Source organism: Rhinopithecus bieti, unplaced genomic scaffold (assembly GCF_001698545.2).
Source record: "Rhinopithecus bieti isolate Rb0 unplaced genomic scaffold, ASM169854v2 scaffold_53432, whole genome shotgun sequence".
NCBI classification, from domain to species: Eukaryota; Metazoa; Chordata; class Mammalia; order Primates; family Cercopithecidae; genus Rhinopithecus; species Rhinopithecus bieti.
Window position 1 is genome coordinate 328,474 of NW_016820698.1, and position 13,174 is coordinate 341,647.

The following is a 13,174-nucleotide window of genomic DNA, read 5'->3' on the forward strand; positions in this document are numbered from 1 at the left end:
CCGAGGCTGGGGCGCCCCTCCGGCCCAGCCGAACCGCACGCGGAGGCCGCACCGCCAACCGGCTCCCGCCGCTCCCACAACCCGCGCCGCACTCACCGCGACGCCGGAGTCCGGGTTCCTCCGGCCTCGGGCCCACGCAGGCCTGGCTGAGCCCCAGAGCGTTCACGCCCCGCGCCGCCGCCCGGGGACCCTGGCGCAGCCGTCGGGGCCGCACTGCGAGGGGACAGACGTCTGCGACCCCGTCCGTCGCCTCCTCGTCCCGGCCCCGGCCGCAGTGACAACGACAGTGTCGCAGCCCGGCGCCGGCAGAGCAGCGTCTGTTGAGCGGAACCGCCTGGGACGCTCACCCCCGGCCGGCACTCGTTGCATATGCAGAGAGGCTGCCGCCCATTGGCCCGCGGGCGGTGGCGCGTGCGGGGCTGGGCCTATCGAATTCGGGCCGGGGAGCGCGGTGCTGGCGGCCCGGGGCGGGGTGAGGTTACTACGGGTCATTCCGCGGAGCCGCCGCCGACCGGACCTGGCTGCAGTCTGCGCGGGGCGGGGGCGGGGGCGGGAACGGGGTCGACCGGGAAGGACGAACCGAGGCTGGGGGAGGGGAGCGGGGATCTGCGGTAGGGACGTGGGAGGAGAGGCCAGCCCAGTAGGGTCTGCAGGACTGCGTCCCTCCAGGAAAAAAACACCCACCCCCCAAAAAAACAAAAAAATTACAGACGCACAATTACTGCTGTACTGTATAAATTTCAATATAAATTATGAAACTATGCATATTCTTTTTCGTTTTTAACTGGATTAGTTATCCTGTTCTTGCACAAATTGCTGTCAAATCCTGCCAAATAAAATGGCTTTTGGAACTGCCTGGGGCAAGAAGAGCCTCAAAAACTCAAAACTTATCCATTATCATTTGTTTTGGCCTCACTTAACCTTGCATATAAGCCGTTTTCCCCTGAATGCACTCACTCAGCATGCAAATTTGCTATTTCTTTTCAAAAAATAAAGTTTACTCCAAATTATTGTTTTTGAACGTTCTTAGGAATCCAGTCTTTCTGTATTTTAAGGAGTTTGCCATTGTTTCTCGTTTTAGACACTAAACAAGGAAAAGAAAGCATCCAGTGCAGGTACACTGCCTCCCCATAGACAAAAAACACACGCACACTCACACATGCACACACACCTCAAAACACAAATGATTACATGTAGTACAACTGCATGTACTATGAGAGAGAAGACTTTCATTAATCCAGTAATAGTAGGATTGGTCTCTTTTTTTTTAACCCGACATATTGTTTAGTTTGCCTGTGAACTTTTCCTTAAGTAGGTGAAAGGTTGCCTTCCCGAGCCAGCCTCAGGCTAAAGCAGGGGCTCATTTCCCAAGAGAATCTCAAAATCAGGAAGCCGCCAGAACTTGAACTAGGTGGAGCGATGATGCACCAAACAGAGAGCTCACTCACCATGGGCCCAGGGCCAACTGAGAACCTAAAGGGATGGATACCTGACTCAGGCAAACTGTTCTCCCATTTCAAAATATGGCAGTTCAGTTGCTCATTAATCTGTTGAAAGCTTATCAAAGAATACATCCTGAAGATAAGTAGAATGCAGAATTTCTTAACTGAAAAGACATTCGCAGCTCTGCAGAGAGGCAGGCTTTAGAACTGGTACTTCCAGAACCACGAAATCCTCTAGAAAATACTGGTTTTCTTCCAAGAGAAGAAAACTAATATTGAACCTTTTTAGCTATCCATAAGCCTAAAACAGACTAGAAGAATTCCAACAATATCTTTCTTCATTATGTCTATATTATGGAACATATATATTGTGGATATGGACTTATATTTAAAAGAAAATAGTCCTGGGAATTAAAATTCTAAATTCTCATCTTGTTTGCTGTTTAACGCTTAAGCTAAGTAGAAATATATAGAGATACTTCAGAGATATTGTGGGTTTGGTTCCAGACCACTGACACTTAAAGGGAATAACAAAATTAAGTGAGTCACATGAATAGTTTGGTTTCCCAGTAAATATAAAAGTTATGTTCGCTGGGCATGGTGGCTCACGCCTGTAATCCCAACACTTTGGGAAGCCAAGGCAGGCGGATCACCTGAGGTCGGGAGTTCGAGACCAGCCTGATCAATATGGTGAAACCCTGTCTCTACTAAAAATACAAAAATTAGCCAGGCGTGGTGGCATGCGCCTGTAATCCCAACTACTCAGGAGGCTGAGACAGGAGAATCGCTTGAACCCAGGAGGTGAAGGTTTCAGTGAGCCGAGATCATGCCATTGCACTCCAGCCTGGACAACAAGAGTGAAACTCCATCCAAAAAAAAAAAAAAAAGTTATGTTCATACTATAAAGCGTGCAATAGCATTATATTTAACAAAACAATGTACATATCTTAATTTTAAAATATTGCAAAAAAATGCTAGCGATCATCTGAGTCTTCAGCAAGTTGTAATCTTTTTTTGCTGGAGGAGGGTCTCGTCTCAGGGTTGATGCTGCTAACTGATCAGGGTGATGGTTGCTGAAGGTGGGCATGGCTGTAACAATTCCTTAAAATAGATAACAATGAAGTTGCATCATAGGTGACTCTTCCTTTCACAATTTCTCTGTAGCATGCAATGCTGCTTAATAGCATTTTACTCACGTTAAAATTCTTTCAGAATTGGAGTCAATTCTTTCAAATCGCCAAGCACAGTGGCTCACGCCTGTAATCCCAGCACTTTGGGAAGCCAAGGTGGGCTGATCACGAGGTCGGGAGTTCGAGACCAGCCTGGCCAACATAGTGAAACCCCCATCTCCACTAAAACTACAAAAATTAGCTGGGCATGGTGGTGCACACCTCGAGTCCCAGCTACTCGGGAGGTAGAGGCAGGAGAATCTCTTGAACCGGGGAGGCGGAGGTTGTGGTGAGCTGAGATCACGCCACTGCACTCCAGCCTGGGCAACAAAGCGAGACTCCATCTCAAAAAAAATAAAAAATAAAAAAAAATCCTCTCAAACCTTGCCACTGCTTTATCCACTAAGTTTATGTAATATTCTAAATCCTTTCTTGTCATTTTAACAATGTTCATAGCATCTTCAACAGGAGGAGATTATATCTTGAAAGACCACTTTGTTTATCCATACGAAGCAACTCTTCATCCGTTCAAGTTTTATCATGAGACATGGCAATTCAGACACATCTTCAGTCTCCACTTCTAATTCTAGTTCTCTTGCTATTTCTAACGTATCTGCAGGTATTTCCTCCGCTGAAGTCTCAAACCCCTCAAAGTAAACCATGAGAGTTAGAATCAGCTTCTTCCAAAGTCCTGTTATGTCAGTATTTTGACCTCCTCCCATGAATTGTGAATGTCCTTAGTGGGATCTAGAATGGTGAATCCTTTCCAGAAAGTTTTCAATTTACTTTACTCAGGTCTGCCGGGCGTGGTGGCTCACACCTGTATCCCAGCACTTTGGGAGGCTGAGGCGGGCGGATCACGAGGTCAGGAGATCGAGACCATCCTGGCTAACACGGTGAAACCCCATCTCTACTAAAAATACAAAACATTAGCCGGGTGTGGTGGCGGGCACCTGTAGTCCCAGCTATTCAGGAGGCTGAGGCAGGAGAATGGTGTGAACCCGGGAGGTAGAGCTTGCAGTGAGCGGAGATCGCGCCACTGCACTCCAGCCTGGGTGACAGAGCGGGACTCTGTCTCAAAAAAAAAAAAATTTACCCAGGTCTATCAGAGGAATCACTATGGCAGCCATAACCCCATAAAATTTCTTAAATGACTTGAAAATCAAAACTAGTCCTTAATCCATGGGCTGCAGAATGAATGTTGTGTTAGCAGGCATGAAAACAACATTAATCTCCTTGTACAGCTTCATCAGACTTCCTGGGTGACCAGGTGCATTGTCAATAGTAGTAATATTTTGAAAGTAATCATATCTTCTGAACAATACTCCCAAAAATGTGCTTAAACTGTTCGATAAACTATGCCGAAAACAGATGAGCTGTCATCTAGGCTTTGTTATTTCACTTATAAAGCACAAGCAAAGTAAGTTTAGCACAATTCTTAAGGGCCCTAGGATTTTCAGAATGGTAAATAAGCATTGGCTTCAACTTAAAATCACCAGCTGCAATAGCCCCTAACGAGAGAGTCAGCCTGTCCTTCAAAGCTTTGAAGCCATGCACTGACTTCTCCTCTCTACCTATGAAAGTCTTAGATAGCATCTTCTTGCAATATAAGATTGCTTTGTCTACCTTGGAAATCCGTTGTTCAGCGTAGCCACCTTCATCAACAATCCTAGCTGGATATTCCAGAAAACTTGCTGCCGCTTCTGCATCAGCACTTGCTGCTTCATCTTGCACTTTTAGGTTATAGACATGACTTCTTTTCTTAAACCTCATGAACCAAACTCTGCTAGCACCAAACTTTTCTTCTGCAGCTTCTTCATCTCTCTCAGCCTTCACAGAATCCAAGAGAGCTACGCCTTGCTCTGGAATAAACTTCGGTTTAAGAGAATGGTATGACTGGTTTGATCTTATATCCAGATCACTAAAAGTGTCTCCATATCATCACTAAGGGTATTTCGCTTTCTTAAGCATTCACTAGAGTAGCACTTTTAATTTTCCTCAAGAACTTTTCCTTTGCATTCACACCTTGGCTAACGTCTTGGCACAAGAAGCCTAGCTTTCAGGCTGTCTGGGCTTTTGAACATGCTTTCTTCACTAGGCATAATCATTTCTAGCTTTTGATTTAAAGTGAGAGACGTGTGACTCTTCCTTTCACTCGAATACCTAGAGGCCATGTAGGGTTATTAACTGGCCTAATTTCAATATCCCTGTGTCTCAGGGGATAGAGAGGCCCAAGGAGAGGGAGATGGTGGGGACTGGGGTTGAGGAGGGGAGGTCATTAGAGGAATCAGAACACACACATTTAACAATGAAGTTCACCGTCTTATATAGGCATACTTCAGATCAGGGTGCCACAAAACAATTACAATAGTAGCAACAAAGATCACTGATCACAGGTCACCATAACAGATATTTAAAAAATGAAAAAGTTTGAAATATTGCAAGGATTACCAAAATTTGACACAGAAACACAAAGTGAGCTGATGCTATCAAAACAATGGTGCCTGTAGAGTTACTCAATGCAAGGTTGCCACAAACCTGATATCGTTTGGCTGTGTCCCTACTCAAATCTCATCTTGAATTGTAGCTCCCATAGTCCCCACATGACGTGGGAGGGACCCGGTGGGAGGTAAATGAATCATGGGGGCAGGTTTTTCCTGTGCTGTTCTTGTAATAGTGAATAAGTCTCATGAGATCTGACGGTTTTATTAAGGGGAGTTCCCCTGCACACGCTCTCACGCCTGCCGCCGTGTATGACGTGACTTTGCTCCTCCTTCACCTTTCACCATGATTGTGAGGCCTCCCCAGCCACTGTGAGTCCATTAAACCTCTTTTTCTTTTTTTTCCTTTTTTTTTTCTTTTGAGACGGAGTCTTGCTCTGTCCCCCAGGCTGGAGTGCAGTGGTGTGATCTCGGCTCACTGCAATCTCCACCTCCCGGGTTCAAGCAATTTTCCTGCATCAGCCTCTGAGTAGCTGGGAATACAGGTGCGTGTCACCACGTCCAGCTAATTTTTGTATTTTTAGTAGAGACAGGGTTTCATGTTGGTCAGGCTGGTATCGAACTCCTGACCTCACGATATACCTGCCTCAGCCTCCAAAAGTGCTGGGATTACAGGCTTGAGCCACCGAGCCAGGATACCTCTTTTTCTTCACAAATTACCCAGTCTTGGGTATATCTTTATTATTAGCAGTGTGAGAACAGACTAACACACCTCCAATTTGTAAAAAACACAATAAAGCAAAATGCAATAAAACCAGGTATGCCTGTAGTACTTCTACTTTCTACATTTTTAATTTTTTTGTTTTTTAATTTAAAAAAAGTCATCTGTACAATTGATTTTGTCTTGAAAAGTTTTCAGTACATTTTTATTGACAGCTTTTGAGAATTACAGAATTTGGCTATATTTTCCTTCTTTTACAAAAATTAAATTCAGAAACTATTATGTCCAACTGAATGAAAACATCTACAGGAGTACAGCAGTTACTTTATAGTTTTGCTATTTGTCCAAATAACAGGGACATTGAGAAGAGATGTCTTCGTAATTCTCATGAATACCTAATGATCTGTTTCATGTGAAGGGCGGCAGAAATAGTCTGTGACTATATAATAAAATACTATGAGCACTTTCCGTAATCATTATAGTACAATACCAAGACCAGCTGAGGTTTAAAATTTTAACAGAAATCTTTTAGTTCTTTCACTTCTGGTGAATTTTGGCAGCAGAAGACAGGAGTTAAGGTGGCATATGATACTGTATGTTTGAGTTCAGATGACTCTGGCTTCGAGAAGCAGAACACTCAACAAAAAACAGTTTTTAAAATGACATTTATTGTCCGGGTGCAGTGGTTCATGCTTGTAATCCCAACACTCTGGGAGGCTGAGGTGGGAGGTTTGCTTGAGGCCAGGAGTTCAAGACCAGCCTGGGCAATGCAGAGAAGTCCCATCTTTTAAAAAAAAAAATAGGCCAGGCGTGGTGGCTCACACCTGTAATCCCAGCACTTTAGGAGGCCGAGGTGGGCAGATCACAAGGTCACAAGGTCAAGAGATCGAGACCATCCTGGCCAACATGGTGAAACTCCATCTCTACAAAAATACAAAAATTAGCTGGTGGCGCACGCCTGTAGTCCCAGCTACTCAGGAGACTGAGGCAGGAGAATTGCTTGAACCTAGGAGGCAGAGGTTGCAGTGAGCCGAGATCGCGCCTTTGCACTCCAGGCTTGCAACAGAGTGAGACTCCGTCTCAAAATAAATAAATATCTAAAAATACAAAAATTAGTCAGGCATGGGGACTCATGCCTGTAGTACCAACCACTTAGGAGGCTGAGGCAGGAGGGTTGCTTGAGTCCAGGAGTTCGAGGCTGCAGTGAGCTATGATTGTGCCAGTACACTCCAGCCTGGGTGACAGAGCAAGATCCTGTCTCAAAAAAAAAAAAAAAAAAGACATTTACTATGTCACATAAAAAGAACTAAGGAGGCAGAGCAAGTCCAAGGTGAGTTCAGGGACTCTGCATATCATTGAGGACCTGGGCCTACCCTGTGTCATTCTCAGCATATTGGTTTCATCCTTAGACTGTCCACTCATAGTCACAGATGGCAGCCACAGTTTCATATATCTCATGAACACACAACAGCATCTGACCAAAGAATAAGGGCATGTTCCCTAAATGCCACTTTTTATTTAGGAGGAAATCCTTTCTCAGAAGACTCACGACAGACCCCTCCACAAATCTCATTGACAGGAACTGAGTCACACATCCATATCTTACCTGTAAAGGCGGCTGGGTAAGTGTTAGGGAGGCATTTTGGGCTTCTGGAATGGAAAGGAGGTACTATCAGCACAAAGGAAGCCATGGGAAGGGATACATGTGGGAAAGCCTAACCAGCAACATCTGACATGAACATCACTATCACCTGAAATTACCCATTTTGGACTAAAAGTGGCTTAAACGATAAAACCATCTGTTGTTTAACTTTACAAAATGTCCAGAGGAAAGCAGTTCCAAGGCTGCTTTTTGGGTTTTTTGTTTGTTTGTTTGTTTGTTTTGTTTTGTTTTTGTTTGAGACAGGGTTTATTCCCATCTCCCAGGCTGGAGTGCAGTGGCACAGTCTCGGCTCAATGCAACCTTCGCCTCCCAGGCTCAAGCAATTCTCCTGCCTCAGCCTCCCAAGGAGCTGGGGCTGCAGGCATGCACTACCATGCCCAGCGAATTTTTGTATATTTTGTAGAGATGGGGTTTCACCATATGGGCCAGGCTGGTCTTGAACTCCTGACCTCAGGTGATCCACTCACTTCAGCCTCCCAAAGTGCTGTGATTACAGGTGTGAGCCACCACTCCCAGCCCAGGGCTGCTTCAAAGGCTCAGTGATGTCATCAAGGACCCAGCTCCTCCTGTCTCTTTGCTCATTCTGCCATTCTCAGTCTCTATGTTTTCTCTCTCCTCATGGTGATAAGATGGCTGCCACTGCTCCAGATGTTATCTTACACAGCACATCTAAAGCCAGAAGAGAAAAGCAGTTTCTCCTTACATACCAGGATGGGTTTATTGAACAGCTACATCTTTCCAAGATGCACTCAACTCATTTCTCCTAAACCAATCACTGGCAAATGAAATTACCCTGATAAATCTATCTCGATCATAGATCATCTACTAGGGTCTGGGGAAGGTATTCTAGCTACTAGGGACACAGTAACATTTGACCTTTCGTTCAAAGTACTATATATGCCACATTTTCAAGGACAAGACTCCACTCCAATAGAATATCATCCTCAAGCTGGCTCCTTTGCTTGGTTTTTAACAGGATTCTAAGAGTTCCATCGGGTGGCACTTAGTGATGAGGCACTTGGTAGAGCCCATAGGTCCCACTGTCACATGCTTATTGCTGCTCCGCTGCCATAAAGTGGGCCCTCACTCCCAGAACGAGGCTATGCAGGAATCTATGATGGCAAATCAGACATTTTGTGAGCCCTTGGATTGTGGTACTGGCAAGGCTCAGTGGGCAGAAAAAGCAAACTCACACCGAGGTTATAGATCTATCCCAGAAAGAACAAATCAACGGCTTAGGCGCTGGTAGAGGCACTGAGGTGGAGACTCACAGGTGTCATCAGCACATCCTAGACATGGGAACGCTAAGGGGATGTGTGCAGGGCACCCAAAACCTCTGCTACAAGTGGGTAATCAACAGTGGCTGCTAGGCTGGGCGTGGTGGCTCATGCCTATAATGCCAGCACTTTGGGAGGCCGAGGCAGGTGTAACATTTGAGATCAGGAGTTTGAGACCAGCCTAGCCAACATGGTGAAATCCTGTCTCTACTAAAAATACAAAAATTACCTGGGCTTGGTGGCGCATGCCTGTAATCCCAGCTACTCGGGAGGCTGAGGCAGGAGAATTGCTTGAACCCGGGAGGCGGAGGTTGTGGTGAGCCAAGATGGAGCCAGTTCACTCCAGCCTGTGCAACAGAGCAAGACTCTGTCTCAAAAATAATAAAAAATAAAAATGAAAAACAGTGGCTGCCATTTTTCCTTATGTTAAAAAACTGGAACATATGTATATTATATATAGATGTGTGTGTGTGTGTGTGTGTGTGTGTGTGTGTATTTTTGAGATGGAATTTTGCTCTTGTTGTCCAGGCTGGAGTGCAATGGCGTGATCTTGGCTCACTGCAACCTCCACCTCCCGGGTTCAAGCAATTCTCCTGCCTCAGTCTCCCGAGTATCTAGGATTACAGGCATGTGCCACCATGCCCGGCTAATTTTGTATTTTTAGTAGAGACAGGGTTTCTCCATATTGGTCAGGCTGGTCTCAAACTCCAGACCTCAGGTGATCTGCCTGCCTCGACCTCCCAAAGTGCTGGGATTACAGGCGTGAGCCACTGTGCCCAGCCTCGAATATATTTCAAGGAATTTTCCAGTGACTGAATTTCAAAGAAAGAATCAGGAGAAGAATTCTAAGAGTTTCTGTGACCAAACATCACTCTGTCTTTCTAGGAAGTCCTTCTTTTCAACACAGGCTCTCAGCTTCAGGAGTGAAGCTCATAGTTGATCACGGGGCAAGACATCACAGTGGGATGTCTCCTACATCCCCTCCAGGATTTATAAAGATCTCTAGGGATCGAGATTCTTCTGCTACCTTCAGTGACACCAGATATTTGTCAACGCTCTCCATAAGCAATTTCTTCAACCCAAGGTAATTTGATTCTGTTCTACTTCAATGATTAAAAGCTGACTAGCCTTCTTTAAATAACTCTTCACATGCATGAAATACTTTGTCTTCTTTTTCTTTTCCAAGCTAGACAAAACTTTTTTTCTAACTTTTATTTTAGATTCATGTTCAGGTTTGTTACAAGGGTATATTGTGTAATGCTGAGGTTTGAGGTATAATTGCACCTGTCACTCAGGCAATAAGCACGGTATCCAACAGGTAGTTTTTCAATCCTTGCCCTCTCCCTCACACCTCCTATAATCCTCAGTGTCCATTATTCTCTTCTTCATGTCCATTTGTAGATCTTTGAGAAATCTCCAAACTGCTTTCCATAGCAGTTGAACTAATTTACATTCCCTCCAATATCGTGAAAGCTTTCCTTTTTCTCTGCAGCCCTGCCAGCATCTGTTATTTTTTGACTTTTTAGTAGTCATTCTGACTGATATGAGATGGTATTTCATTGTGGTTTTGATTTGCATCTCTCTAATGATTGGTGATGATGAACATTTTTTCATATGCTTGTTGGCCGCTTGTGTGCCTTTTTTTGAGAAGTGTCTATTCACATACTTTGCCCGCTTTTTAATGGGATTATTTGTCTTTTGCTTTTAAATTTTTTTAAGTTCCTTACAGATTCTGAATATTGGAACTTTGTTGGATGCCTAGTTTGCAAGTACTCCCATTCTGTAGGTTGTCTATTTACTCTGTTGATAGTTTCTTTTACTGTGCAGATGCTTTTGGGTTTAATTAGATCTCACTTGTTAATTTTTGTTTTTGTTGCAATTGATTGGAGGGCTTAGCCATAAATTATTTGTCAAGACTGATGTCCAAAATGGTATTTCCTAGATTTTATTCTAGGATTTCTACAGTTTGAGGTCTTACATTTAAGTTGTTAATTTATCTTGACTTGATTTTTGCCTATGGTGATAAGTAGGGGTCCAGTTTCATTTTCCTGCGTTTAGATAGCCAGTTATCTCAGCACCATTTAGTGACTAGGGAATCCTTTCCCCATTGCTTATTTTTGCCAGCTTTGTCAAAGATCAGATGATTATAGATGTGTGGCTTTATTTTGGGGTTCTCTATTCTGTTCCATTGGTCTATGTGTCTCTTTTTGTACCAGTATCATGATGGTTTCATTACTGTAGCCTTGTAGTGTAGTTTGAAGTTGGGTAAAGTGAGGTTTCAGGCATGTTGGTTTTGCTTAGGATTCTTTTAGCTATTTGGGCTCTTTTTTGGCTCCACATGAATTTTAGACTAGTTTTTTATAGTTCTGTGAAACATGACATTGGTAGTTTGATAGCAATAGCACTGAATCTGTAGATTGCTTTGGGCGGTATGGCCGTTTTAACAATATTGATTCTTCCAACCCATGAGTACAGAATGTTTTCCCATTTGTTTGTAGACAAATCTTTTTTTAAAAAAAAAAAGTCTTTCTGAAATGACCTGTTTTCTATCCCTTTGATTATTTTTAGTGCACTTTTCCCCTTTTCATCATTTGGAGAATAAAATAGAATACCCAGATTTTAACCAAGGACCTGACAATTGTAAAATATATTGAAAGGGTCTATTCCCAGCCCTTATACATCAGAATGTCATTAAAATATCCTAAAAATTCATTTGCTTTTAAAAGTAGCAATGCATACGTTTTTTTTCCTGTTTCATTTTGATTGATAATAATTCCCAGTTAAGGAAGTGGACATTTATGAGCTGCACACTCTTGTGTGTGTAGAAGTCTCTTTGAATCTATTGTTGGGCTTGTTTGCTGTTCTATGTATGAACCTCTGCATATAAAGTCTTTTATATTATACTTACTAAAGCTTCCCTGAAATTTATCCATTTATTTGGGCCGTTCTATTTTATAAGTATATATGTAAAGAACCCTGAATTCAGGCAGTTTCTGAAATAATATTTTCTCTCCAAAATAGCTGTTGCTCTATCATTTCTTAAGGTCTTTTATAATATAGACTTTATATGTTTGATTAAAAAGAGAAAACCAAGATCATTAGAATTAAGTTTGGTTGTATGTAACTAAGAATGCAAAATAATAGTAGTTAAAATACGTAAAGATTTTTATTTTACATAAAAGGAATCTGGAACTTGGTAATCTAGGGCCAGTATGGAAACTCCATGAAATCATCAGGGACCCAACCCAACATGCCTCTCTCTTTTTGTTCTTCCAGTCTCTGTGGGTGACTTGCCAGTGTCTGATGTCTATATCCAAAGTCATAAAATGGCTGCTGGGGTTTTAGCCATCACAGCTCTGTTCCAGGCATCAGAAAGAAAGAAGAGGACAATGCAAAAGGGATGCAATTCCTAGTAATTCCTTTAAAGAGTTTTTTTTTATTTTTTTCAACACAACACCTCATCTTACATCACATTGGTCAGAATATCACCACATACTAAGGAAGCCAGAACATACAATCTCTTAGAAGCACACAATGGCATCTGAAATAAAATCTGGGTGCTGTTACTAACTGTGAAGGGCAGAAGAGTTATCGGGTAAGCAACCAACAGTCACTGCCCTCTTGATAAAGGTAGGGTAGCTGAAGAAAGGCACAATATATTGGGTGCTGAAAATACTACTTCCCGGAACCTGAAGATAGTTCAAGTTCTTCTTTAGGGCCAGTGAAATTCCTCTTCTTTGTTTCTCCCTTTGATTTAGAAGTTTGTGACAATACAGAGCAGTTTTTTTTTTTTTACATTTTTCTAATAAAGAGCCTTTATATAATTGTGAAATACATACACAGTCCCTGAGTGTTCTCCAAAATCATTCATATTAATTTCTTTTGAAGTTCCTTAGTGAACTTACTTCTCTTTTCTCTGGAACTGCTGTGGTTTCTCTATATCAATGAAAATATTTGGAAGCTAAGCCTGAGGTTTTGGGGGTAGTCCTTTAAATCTCATGTTTATTTTATATTTACAACACATCTCAATTTGGACTAGCCACCTTTCAAGTGCTCAATCACCACATATGGCTAGAGGCTACTATATTGATCAGCTCAGTTCCAGACTATAAGATGCATGAAAACAAGAAAGCATGTCTGTTTCACTCACCACTGTATCCCAGCACCTAGCACTGTGCCTGATGTGTAATGGGCACTCAATGTGTGTTTGTTGAATTAGTACATTTGAGGGGAAGGATATTTAAAATATTTGTCAGCAAAGGTGCTGACAAAACAGATAAGTCATTTTAGTTTTCTCTTTTGCTTTTGAGATCTTGCCTGTCGAAAAGCTTTATTGGCCCGGTGCGGTGGCTCACACCTGTAATCCTAGCACGTTGGGAGGCCAAGGCGGGCAGATCATTTGAGGTCAGGAGTTCAAGACCAGCCTAGCCAACATGGTGAAACACTGTCTCTACTAAAAAT

At 43.0% G+C, this 13,174-nt stretch overlaps 1 protein-coding gene across 1 annotated transcript in view; it reads right to left on the minus strand.

Moving 5' to 3' along the window:
• ACSL3 (acyl-CoA synthetase long chain family member 3) overlaps window positions 1-416 on the minus strand; it is an 81,404-nt gene extending 80,988 nt beyond the window's left edge. The window contains 1 exon segment of the mRNA XM_017859901.1: window positions 97-416. The gene's annotated coding sequence lies outside the window, so the exon portion shown is untranslated.
• Window positions 417-13,174: the final 12,758 nt, after the last annotated feature.